The 11,065-nt window shown below is 38.3% G+C and overlaps 1 pseudogene; it reads left to right on the plus strand.

The window, feature by feature from the left end:
* The first annotated feature begins 1,470 nt into the window (after positions 1 to 1,470).
* On the plus strand, positions 1,471 to 9,796 carry LOC102419143 (annotated as a pseudogene).
* The last annotated feature ends 1,269 nt before the right edge of the window (positions 9,797 to 11,065 follow it).

The raw sequence follows: 11,065 nt of genomic DNA on the forward strand, positions 1-11,065 counted from the left end.
ACCAACCAATTAATCCATTAGTCACTGCCCACGAGTCTGTAGATTTGTAAAGCAAGCCATTCTACTTATAATTCTGTCAATATTTATTTTCTACAGTTTAAGGTGGTAATAGCTTCATTTATATAAAATTAGATAACTTCCAAATGAATGAAAGACTTCATTTTTCTTGACTTTTATTTTTGGTAATGCTTTTTAGTTAAAATCAATTATTTTCTAATAGCAATATAACAACATCTGCATCCTTTGTTAAGTACATACATAATGTATGGTGTCAGATGGGCACTAGAATTATAGGATGATCACGTCATAAATTCTATAAATGTTTAATCACTATTTTGTAAATCTTTGATATACTGTATGTTAAAAGTCTCCTCTTCAGATAGTCTTCAGTTAGTAATTCAGGGTGGTTGTTTTCCAATTTAGTGTTATTTCCAATTTCCACTTTGGTTCTGAGAGGAAGTGTGAGAAAGATTCACCTACTCCACCACCATCTTGAAAAACCCATATTTACTATTTTTAATCCATGTTTCAGGCTATAATAGTCTCATGTTTAAGTTATCAATACACATTTTTAATCAGTTTCCTGTACTTTAAACTCTTGCTTTTGTATGTATTCTATGTTTAGCTGCCAGAATTATTTACTAAAGGGAAAATTTGATCTTGTGATTTCCCTTCCTTAAAATTTGAGTAAATAACTTTTGCCTATAAATTAAAATTGAAACCATTTTACACTACCTATTTTCTCCTATTTCAATCTAACTTTCTTCTATAAACTACTTCCCACAACTTTCTCTGTGATCCATACCCACTGGAATGTTTTCCACATACACATGAACTTTTCTCATCCTCTCTTCATTGTGAAATCTGTCCTTTTGCCACACTCTGCCTAGATCCTACCAAGGCTTTCATCTCACCTCAAATGTTATCTATTTTACTACAGTTGTTTCCAATTATTCCATAAAGGATTATGTTTTCTCTCTGGAATTCTGAACACCCTGTACTAATCATAAGAGTATTATCAAAATATTCCCCATAGGTATCCAAGCAAATTATTTGCTATTTCACATAGGGAAAATGATGTGGGATATGTTTTCACCTAAATCACTTGCCACCTTCAAACTCAGAGTGGAATGGGTGTTGGTGTATATGTGTGTGTGTGTGTGTGTGTGTGTGTGAGAGAGAGAGAGAGAGAGAGAGAGAGAGAGAGAGAGAGAGAGAGAAATATTAACTTTAGGCGGTTCCTATTTGTTATTTTCCTTATTTAAAATCTTGAATTTGAAATTTTTTCCCAGATATCTTTTTTATTTCTGTTTTATTCTCCCAATAAACATTAACCTTGCATATAATGCAAAAACGTTTTCTTTTAAAGTTAAATTTTAATTTATTATGTGTTTATAGTATATTTGGTCTCTGCACTAGGCAGAAACACCCTAAAACCTCTGCAGAGCAGTGTGTGATGGAGCTGCTGTCATGTTATCCAAGAAGTGGGCTTTGGCGGTTCTGCTGCTGCAGCTCTGTAGTGCTGGCTGTGGGTTCTGTGGAAAGGTTCTGGTATGGCCTGTTGACATGAGCCATTGGCTTACTATAAAGACCATTCTAGAGGAACTCACAAAGAAAGGACATGAGGTAACCGTGTTGACTTTTCCACATACTAAGCTCATTGACTACAGGAAACCTTTCCCCCTGAACTTCGAGGTGTTACATCCAGAATATCCGAAAGAATTAGCAGAGAAAGCACAAGACAAATTTCTGGATGTAATTTTGAATGACTTGTGAAACTTAACACCCGGGTGATCCACAATATGATTGAATGATGTTTTTATTGAAGTAACTGAAACTGTAAAAAGCCTATGAGAGTGCAGTCTACAATCAGACACTCATGAAGAAGCTCCAGGAAACCAACTACGATGTAATGCTCATAGACCCTGTGTTGCCCTGTGGAGAGCTGGTGGCTGAATTGCTTGCAGTCCCTTTTGTGCTCACATTAAGGGTGTCTATGGGAGGCATGAAGGAGAAACACTGTGGGAAACTTCCCGCTCCACCTTCCTATGTTCCTGTTCAGATGGTGGGACTTACCGACCGAATGACCTTTCTGGAAAGAGTAAAAAATACAGTGCTCTCCGTTTTCTTTGACTTATAGGTAAGACATTTTGCTTTTTATTTTAAACTTGTTATCAAAAGATATTTAGAAATCCAACTGAATGAAATCTAAGTAAATGAAAGGAATACATTTTAAAATATCTGTCTTCCCTTTAAAACTCTACCAGTAACAGTAATCAATTGGTTATCAAAAACTAAGTGAAAATGGGAACAAAAAATCTCTTGCTCTGTCTTTATAGTCATCAAACCATTTCTCATAAGACAATTTGATACTTGTTAGGAATGTTTGTCATATTTGGATATTACATAAATACAGTACATCGAGTACATTCGCACCTAACTGCTCTCCCCTGCTGGCCTGATTGCCCCTAATTGCTTCTGCCTTGGCCCCAGCCACCATGACTTTGTCTGGAAAGACTTCCAGTCTATCTGGTCTAATCAGCATATTGCCCTTTTATTAGTATAGATTTAATTCACCTGTATCCAATTCAAATGTTTTTTTATAATTAATGATGATTACACTCAATTTTATACAAGTTTTACTAGAACAGGATGTCAACCATTCTTTTTTTTCTTAATGTTGAGAGTATTACAAATGTTGCCTCCTTTATTCCCTCCTTGCTCCCAACTGCACAGTTCCCAAAATGCCTAGGCATTCACCATCCTACTTTCTGTGTTCATGGACAATGTATATCCTATATAATAAAAGGCCAATATGCAAATTGTCCCCTCGGGAGTTTGACCAACCGGGAGTTTGACCACTCGCTATGACATGCGCTGAGCACCAGAGTGCGGCACGGAACGAAGAAAGGCCCTTGCTGGTAGCTGGCAGCTGGAGGAAGGAAGTCCTGGCCAGCAGCCTGAAGACCCCGATAGGCCCTGATAGCCAGCCACGGCTAGGGACCTTACCCATGCATCAATATGCATAAGTTATTTGGTTAAATTCTTCCTACTGTCCCACTCCCCCCTTCCCTGTAATATTCATCAGTCTGTTCCATGTTTCCATAAATCTTGTTGTATTTTATTCATCAGTGAATTGTGTCCATTAGTTTCCACATAGAAATGATACCATGTGATATTTGTCTTTCTCTGACCTGCTTATTTTGCTTAGCATAATCATCTCCAGGTCCCTCCATGCTGTCTCAAATGGCAATAGATCCTCCTTTTCTACAGCTGCGTGATATTCCACTGTGTAAATGTACCATAGCATTTTTATCCATTAACGTACTGATGGGCACTTGGACTGTTTCCATATCTTACCTATTGTAAATAACAATGCTATGAACATAGGGGTGCATATATTCTTTCTGATTGGTGTTTTGGTATTCTTAGGATATATTCCTAGAAGTGGAATTACTGAATCAAATAGCAGTTCTACTTTTAATTTTTTAAGAAAATTCTACACTTGTTTGTTGATTTATTGATGGTAGGCATTGTGGCAGGTATGAGGTGATAGCTCATTGTCATTTTTATTTGTATCTCTCTGATGATTAATGATATTGAGCATTTTTCATGTATCTAGGCCATTTATGTGTCCTCTTTAGAAAAGTATCTATTCACATCCTCTGCCCAATTTTTCAATTGTTTTTTTGTCTTTGTTTTATTGAGTTGTATGAGTACTTTATACATTTTGGAAATTAACCCCTTATCTTATATATCACTGGCAAATATGTGCTCCCATACAATGGGCTCCCTTTTCATTTTGATATTGGTTCCCTTTGCTGTGCAAATGCTTTTAAGTTTGATGTAGTCCCATTTGTTTATTTTTTTCTGTTTCCCTTGCCCTAGGAGATGTATCCATAAATGTATGGTTATGTGAGATGTCTGATATTTTGCTGCCTACATTTTCTTCTAGAATTTTTATGGTTTCATAATTACATTAAGTTTTGTATCCATTTTGAGTTTACTCTTCCGTATGATATAATTTGGTGATCTAATTTTCACTGTTCTGTATGTACTTGCATAATTTTCCCATCACCATTTATTGAATAGACTGTCTTAACTCCACTATATGCTCTTGCCTCCTTTGTCAAATATTAATTGAGCATAATGGCTTGGGTCGATTTCTGTGTTCTCTTTCTGTTCCATTGATCTATATGTCTGTTCTTGTGCCAGTAACAGGCTATTTTTATTTGCTTTGTAGTATAACTTGATATCTGGTATTGTGATCCCTTCAACTTTGTTTTCTTTCTCAATTTTGCTGCAGCTATTTGGCATCATTTTTTATTTCATATAAATTTTTGGAGTATTTATTCTAGATCTGTGAAATATGTCATTGGTATTTTAATAGGGATTGCATTGAATCTATAGATTGCTTTAGATAGTATGGACATTTTAATTATGTTAATTGTACCAATCCATGAACATGGTATATTCTTCCACTTGTTTATATCTTTTTCTATCTCTTTTTTCAATGTCCTATAGTTTCTGAGTACAGTGTTTACCTCCTTTAATAAGTTTATTCCTAAGTATCTGAAATTTTTTGTTGCAATGGTAAATGAATTTTTTTTTAGTTTCTCTGTCTGATAGATCATTATTGGTGTATAAAAATCCCATTGAGCCTGGCTGGTGTGGCTCACTGGTTGAGCATTGACCTATAAAACAGGAGCTCACAGTTCGATACCCAGTCAGAGCACAAGTCCAGGTTGCAGGCTCCATCCTCAGTAGGGGGTGTACAGGAGGCCGTCGATCAATGATTCTCTCTCATCATTGATGTTTCTCTCTCTCAATCCCTCTTCCTTGTTCTCTGAAATCAATATAGTGGCTAGAACTTCTAGTACTATATTGAAGAGTAGTAAAAGCAGATATCCCTGTCTTATACTTGTCCTTAAGGGAAATGGTTTTAGTTTTTGCCAACTGAGGAGTGTCAGGAATGTTAAAAGAAAAAAGTATTAAAAAACAAATGAGTAATAGATAAGCATTACATAGGTATTGTGTTAAACTATCAATAGTGACTGAAGAGGAAACCCTCATTTACTTGTATTGTAAGAATATTTTAAAAATCCCTTTAGGAAGTTTTCAGGGTACATGATGTTCCTAGGAGAATTCTTGGTTTATTTTACAGAGGGCTCTTTAGAAATGGGAGGCTCAGGCATGGATTGGTATCCAGAAACTGTGACTTGCAGTGTCCGACATGGAGCCAGAGCAGATGCTGGAAGACAGGCACCGGTTTCAAAAAAATCCTCATTCTGAGTGTAGTCCCACATATAACGTTGAGAGGATAGTAAAAACTGAGAATATTAATGCAGAAAAATCATCAAAACAGAAAGTGGATCTGCAGTCTTTGTCAACTGTACTTACCTAGATCAGATTGTTGTGCCTCTTATTACAGAAAATTGCTGTACTTGCAAAGGAGAGACTACCAAATCATTCTGAATTTCTAGCATCATATCTTTTAAAAAAACAAGTCAGAGTTGGAAGATGGAAACTGACTTATTGGGAAGAACAGAAAAATTTGGTTTCTGTGAATAAGAGGTAGTTTAGTTGTCATAATCCCCCCCCCCCATTTTTGGAAGTATAAGAAACTTCAGAATAACAACTTATTACTGGAGTTGCAGAAGAAAAGGTATTGCACTTATTTTTATTTAATCACAATACTTATTTAATGAGTGTATTCTGTGCAATTTTTTTCTCAGATTGCCCTTAAATATTTTTTAAATCACCTTCAAAATAAACTGTCAAAACATCAAAAAAAGGAAAAATGATGATGATAGGTCCTCCAATCAAGAACACACACACACACACACTCACACACATTTTATTCAAACTCCATGTGTTTGGGAAGGTGAATCAAAATAATAACAAGATAATTTTTGTGGTGTCAAATATGTCCTCCTAATATTAATGAAGCTGACATAGTAAACTTTGACATCATCTCTTTTCTGGTCATTTAACAGCCTTTAATTGGGGAATATGTGACTCCAGAGTTGCCACAAAAGATTTCACAAGGAATAGATGATGCATGTCTAGAGGATATCATTCTCATAGAATACTAGTGACCCGGTACACGAAATTTGTGCACATTAAAAGGGAATTAATTAGAGGAAATATTTTAATATTGCTATGTGCCCTTTCTCTATAATGGAAGTGTCAGAGATGAAAGAAAATTAGTAAAATGTATGTGAAAATCTTCCTCCTGTCAGAGTCTGGGGCGCGCCACAGGAACCAGAAGAAAGTCCCTGCCCACTCACATATACCTCAAAATTGCGGGAGACCCAGACCCGGCCTGCCCCAACCCTGTCAAATCCTGCCAGGTGAGGGGCATGGCCTTAGGTTGCCTGGCCTGGTGCCAGGGCAGGGGGCATGGCCTGAGGTCCCTGTCAAGCCCTTCCAGGAAGGGGGTATTTCCTCAGGTCCCCAAGCCTGGCACTGGGGTGGGGGCGTGGCCTGAGGTCCCCTGGTCCGAGGCAGGGGGCGCAGCCTGAGATCTTCAGTCAAGCCGCACAGGCGGGGGGCATGGCCTGAGATCCCTCGTCAAGCCCTGCCAGGTGGGGAGCTCGGCCTAAGATCCCCTGTCAAGCTCCACCAGGCTGGGGGTTGCTCCTTGAGGTTCCCTGGCCTGGGCCAGAGGGCATGGCCTGAGGTCCCTGTGAAGCCCCACCAGGTAGGGGACGCTGCCTCAGGTCCCCCGGCCAGGTGTTGGGGTGGGGAGTGCAGCCTGAGGTCCCCCATCAAGCCCTGCCAGGTGGTGGGGGGCGCAGCCTGAGGCTTCCCGTCAAGCCCTGCCAACTGGGGGCACAGCCTGAGGTCCCCCGTCAAGCTCACCAGGTGGGGGACGTGGCCTGAGGTCCTGCAGCCTGGTGCCAGGGCAGGGGGTGCGGCCTGAGGTCCCCTGTCAAGTCCCACCAGGTGGTGGGGGCGCAGCCTCAGGTCCCCTGCTTTGGCCCAGCGCCACGCAGCCACAGATCCCTGCTGATTGCTCATTAAGGCTTGTTATGGGAACTCAGCCTCCACTGTGGGCGCAGCCATCTTGTGTTATGGAATACCTGCCTCCGCTGTGGGCTCAGCCATCTTGACCATTAGGCATGATGGTCAATTTGTATATTCCCTCTTTACTAGATAGGATGATCTGACTGGGTCCAAACCCAGAGTTTCCCATGGCCAACTTGCACAACTCTAAATGGTGAGGCAGTTTAATTTACAGAAGTAGCTAGCTATCAACTCTGTGCTAAGGCTGAAATTAAGAACATGTAGCTAATGTCCACTGAGTTGGAGTTTTATACATCAGAAAGACAGGCAATCACTATCTCCTAAAAGGAATTTATGATTATAGAGCTGTTTAAATATGTTATATATCTTTTTCCAATACATTACTATTACTATACTGGAGGCCCAATGCATGAAATCTGTGCAAGAGTAGGCCTTCCTTCCCCTGGCTGTTGGCACCAGCTTCCTCTGGCACCTATAATCTGGGCTGGCTTTGCTGCAGCCGCTGGCAGTCACCGGGGACCCAGGCTTTGCTCCAGCCCCAGCTTTGTCTGGAAGGAAGTCAAGAATGACGTCAGTAAGGAAGTCTGGTCTAATTTGCATATTACCCTTTTATTATTATAGATTACTAGAGGCCATTGCAGGAAGATTCCTGCAAGAATAGGGCTTCCTCGGGCCGATTGCACTGCCAAGCCCCGCCGCCCAGGGCCGCACATGGGGGTCCCGGCTGGAGGCGGGGCTTAGGTGGCACACAGGGGTCCCGGCTGGCAGCTCACACTGGCTCGCCCTGCCTGCAGTATGTAAATTATCTGCCATCTTTGTTGGCAGTTAATTTGCATATTGCTCTGATTGGCTGATGGGCCTAGCGAAGGTACAGTCAATTAGCATCTTTGTCTTTTATTAGATAGGGTTATATATACCACAATTCTAACAATTATCTGCTTAGGCATATTAATAAAGGAAGACTTGAACATGAGAAAATTACCAATGAAGCAGTAAGCAGATCAACGCAGTAATATATATTAGATGTAAACTGTAACTTTATTGGAGTGACATTGGTTAATAAATTTATATAAGTTTTAAGTGTACAAATCTACAATACATTATCTGTATATTGCATTATATATTTCTTCCTAAAGAAAGTAGGTGGTTCTAAGTGTCAATGATTTTTAAAAACTCTAGCCAGGCCTCTGACAATTCCCTTGAATCTTCATTTTAGAAGTATAAGAGAACTTTATTTTATTCCCTAACATACTGTATATCTGTAATACAAAGATTTTTTTTCTCTACAGAAAATAGAAGACTTTGTCCAGAGCTCAGGCAAAGATGGTATTGTGGTGTTTTCTCTGGGTTCAGTCATCCAACATCTCACAGAAGGAAAGGGCAATCTTATTGCCTCAGCCCTTGCCCGGATTCCACAGAAGGTTAGTACAACCTTTAATCCTGCTGGGCTGGTGTCTTTCCCACTGAAAGTTGAATCTCATTTTACACCTAACATATCAGGTACCATTATTAAGTAAACATTTGTAAAACATTATAATAGTGAGTATAGGCATATTTGCACCTTGCTTGCTGAGCTTTGTTGTTACAATCATTTGTTTTCAATGAATAGAAATGAAAACATTAAGCGCCATTTTTCATGAAATCTTAAGGCCTGCTCTAACAATTCCCAAAATAGTTCTGAAGTGCATTTACTCCAAGACCAGGAAAAAGGAGAAAGGAATTGCAAACATAGATATAAAAGCTGCATAAGAATATCCTCCATGTCTTTGTTTGTATTAGGACTTGATTTATCATAGTTAAGCACAGAAGTAGAAGCCTAAATTCATTTAGCATTTTAATTAACATTTTCTAGAATTAAAAGGCCATGGGAATGTTAATATAGTCTAGCACTTTGCATGTCCTAATTTATAATATTCAATTCATTTTAATGTTATCACCACCATCCTAGATTACTTCTCTTTTTATATTGCTATTTATAAAACATCCAACAGCTGTTTTTATTTGTATATTTGGTTAAATTCCATAAAATTCTATAAAACTTAAATATAAATGCAAATATGATAATTGCAGAAATGAAACCAAACAATATATTTCACCAAACTTTGGAATATAAGCAAAAGCACTACCTTATTTTTACTTTAAAATAAAGAAGTTGTGAGAGAAAAAAGAAGTAGAAAGAAATGGAGGATGAAATGATAACCAGTCCTCCAAAAAATAAGTAGTTAATATCTAAAGCAATATTTGTAAGAAACACTAATATGAAGATAAAGCTACGAGTACCAGTGATAAAAATTTATACAGAGGTCCTGGGCCATAAAAATTTTAACTCCCTAACTCTGACTCATTAGGCTATCATGGCATTATTTTCTAATTCTTCACTTATAATCTCACTCCTGGAAGTTCTTAGTGATAATAGACAAAATGATAACTGGCAATTACCACAAACTCGTTTAAAAAGGTTGTTATAAACAGCCCCACTATTTCTTGGTGTTTATAAAGTATACTTCTATACTCCCTTCTCAACTATTACCTAAAGTAGAGTAGATGCATGATGTATTCAAACTCTACAACCTTAAGACATCATTATCCTGTGGTATTACTTGTGAAATATATTCACTGTCTTCCACAGGTTTTATGGAGATACAAAGGAAAGAAACCAGCCACGTTAGGAGCCAATGCTTAGCTCTATGACTGGCTACCCCAGAATGATCTTGTTGGTAAGACTAAGAAGAAAGGCTATATAGTAGTTGATGGGCAAGTTGATTAACTGTTTAACAGCTAATAATAACATAAAAACTAATAACAAATAGTTAACAATAGTAAATATTTTTCATTTTACTTCCAATTCAAAAAGATATAATTAAATATTTGACCATTAATTTTTTATAGATTCATACTTGCTGTGAATTTCGATAAGTTTCAGGCAACACAGAAGGAATTAATGCCTTCGTTTCCTGGGTTAACAATTTTCTGTGGTAGCCGTGCCACACAGGAAATAGTGTAGAAAATACTGCCTTCAGTAACTTATCCCGTAGGTCTTCCTCCTCTGTCTCTGAATTTCTGTTCATGCATTAATTTAAAAATAATACCACTAGGGACTTCTGTTTTGTGAAAGGGAAAACATATATATTCCTGGTTACACAGTCAAGTTAGAAAGTCTGACTGACAATAATAAGCAGCATGAATTGAGTAAAGGCATTCAGACAGGAACCTGATTTCTAATTCTGCCAAAGTAGCTATGTGGCTTAGCTTGTCCAAATACATTTATATAAGACCCTTCGGGAGGTAAATGGAGCTGGGAGGGGCTGTGGGCTTTTATTTGGACTCTTTTTTAAAAAAATATATACTTTTATTGATTTCAGAGAGGAAGGAAGAGGGACAGAGAAAGATAGAAACATCAATAATGAGAGACAATCATTGAGCGGCTACCTCCTACACACACCCCATGGGGAAGAAGCCTACAACCCAGGCATGTGCCCTTTACCAGAATCAAACCTAGGACCCTTCCGTCCTCAAGCCAATGCTCTATCCACTGAGCCAAACCAGCTAGGGCTTATTTGTACTCTTGATCTCACAAATGCCAGGAGTGGGTAAGTTCCAGGAAGTTTTTTATTTCGTAAAAATAAAAAATATATATTAACCTATAAAATGGCTCTTTCTCCCCAGTCTCTCTTCACACTGACATATTATTTTCCTGGCATGTGAGTCAGTAGAGATGAAAATGTTAAGATATTTTAGCCTCTATGTATTATCATTTGTTTGAATGAAAGGTACAGGGTGTACAGTCCCCAGCAGGGGCACCTCTTTTGACACTCCAAGTTAGCACTCTGAGCACACATTCCACAAGGTTATTGTTGGAACGTGATTAAGGCATATAGAACAGTTTATTGTGTACAATATTTCAAGTTAAATATTTCTAAGGGAAGTGTTTGGCTTAGGCTGGTTTTGAACTATAGAACAAGTAAAACCAGAAAAACGGGTTCCAAAATATGTGATTTATAAATGAATTTCTTGACTATAATTGACTTATAAGTGG

This window comes from Myotis lucifugus, unplaced genomic scaffold, assembly GCF_000147115.1.
Source record: "Myotis lucifugus unplaced genomic scaffold, Myoluc2.0 scaffold_449, whole genome shotgun sequence".
Classification (NCBI taxonomy): Eukaryota; Metazoa; Chordata; class Mammalia; order Chiroptera; family Vespertilionidae; genus Myotis; species Myotis lucifugus.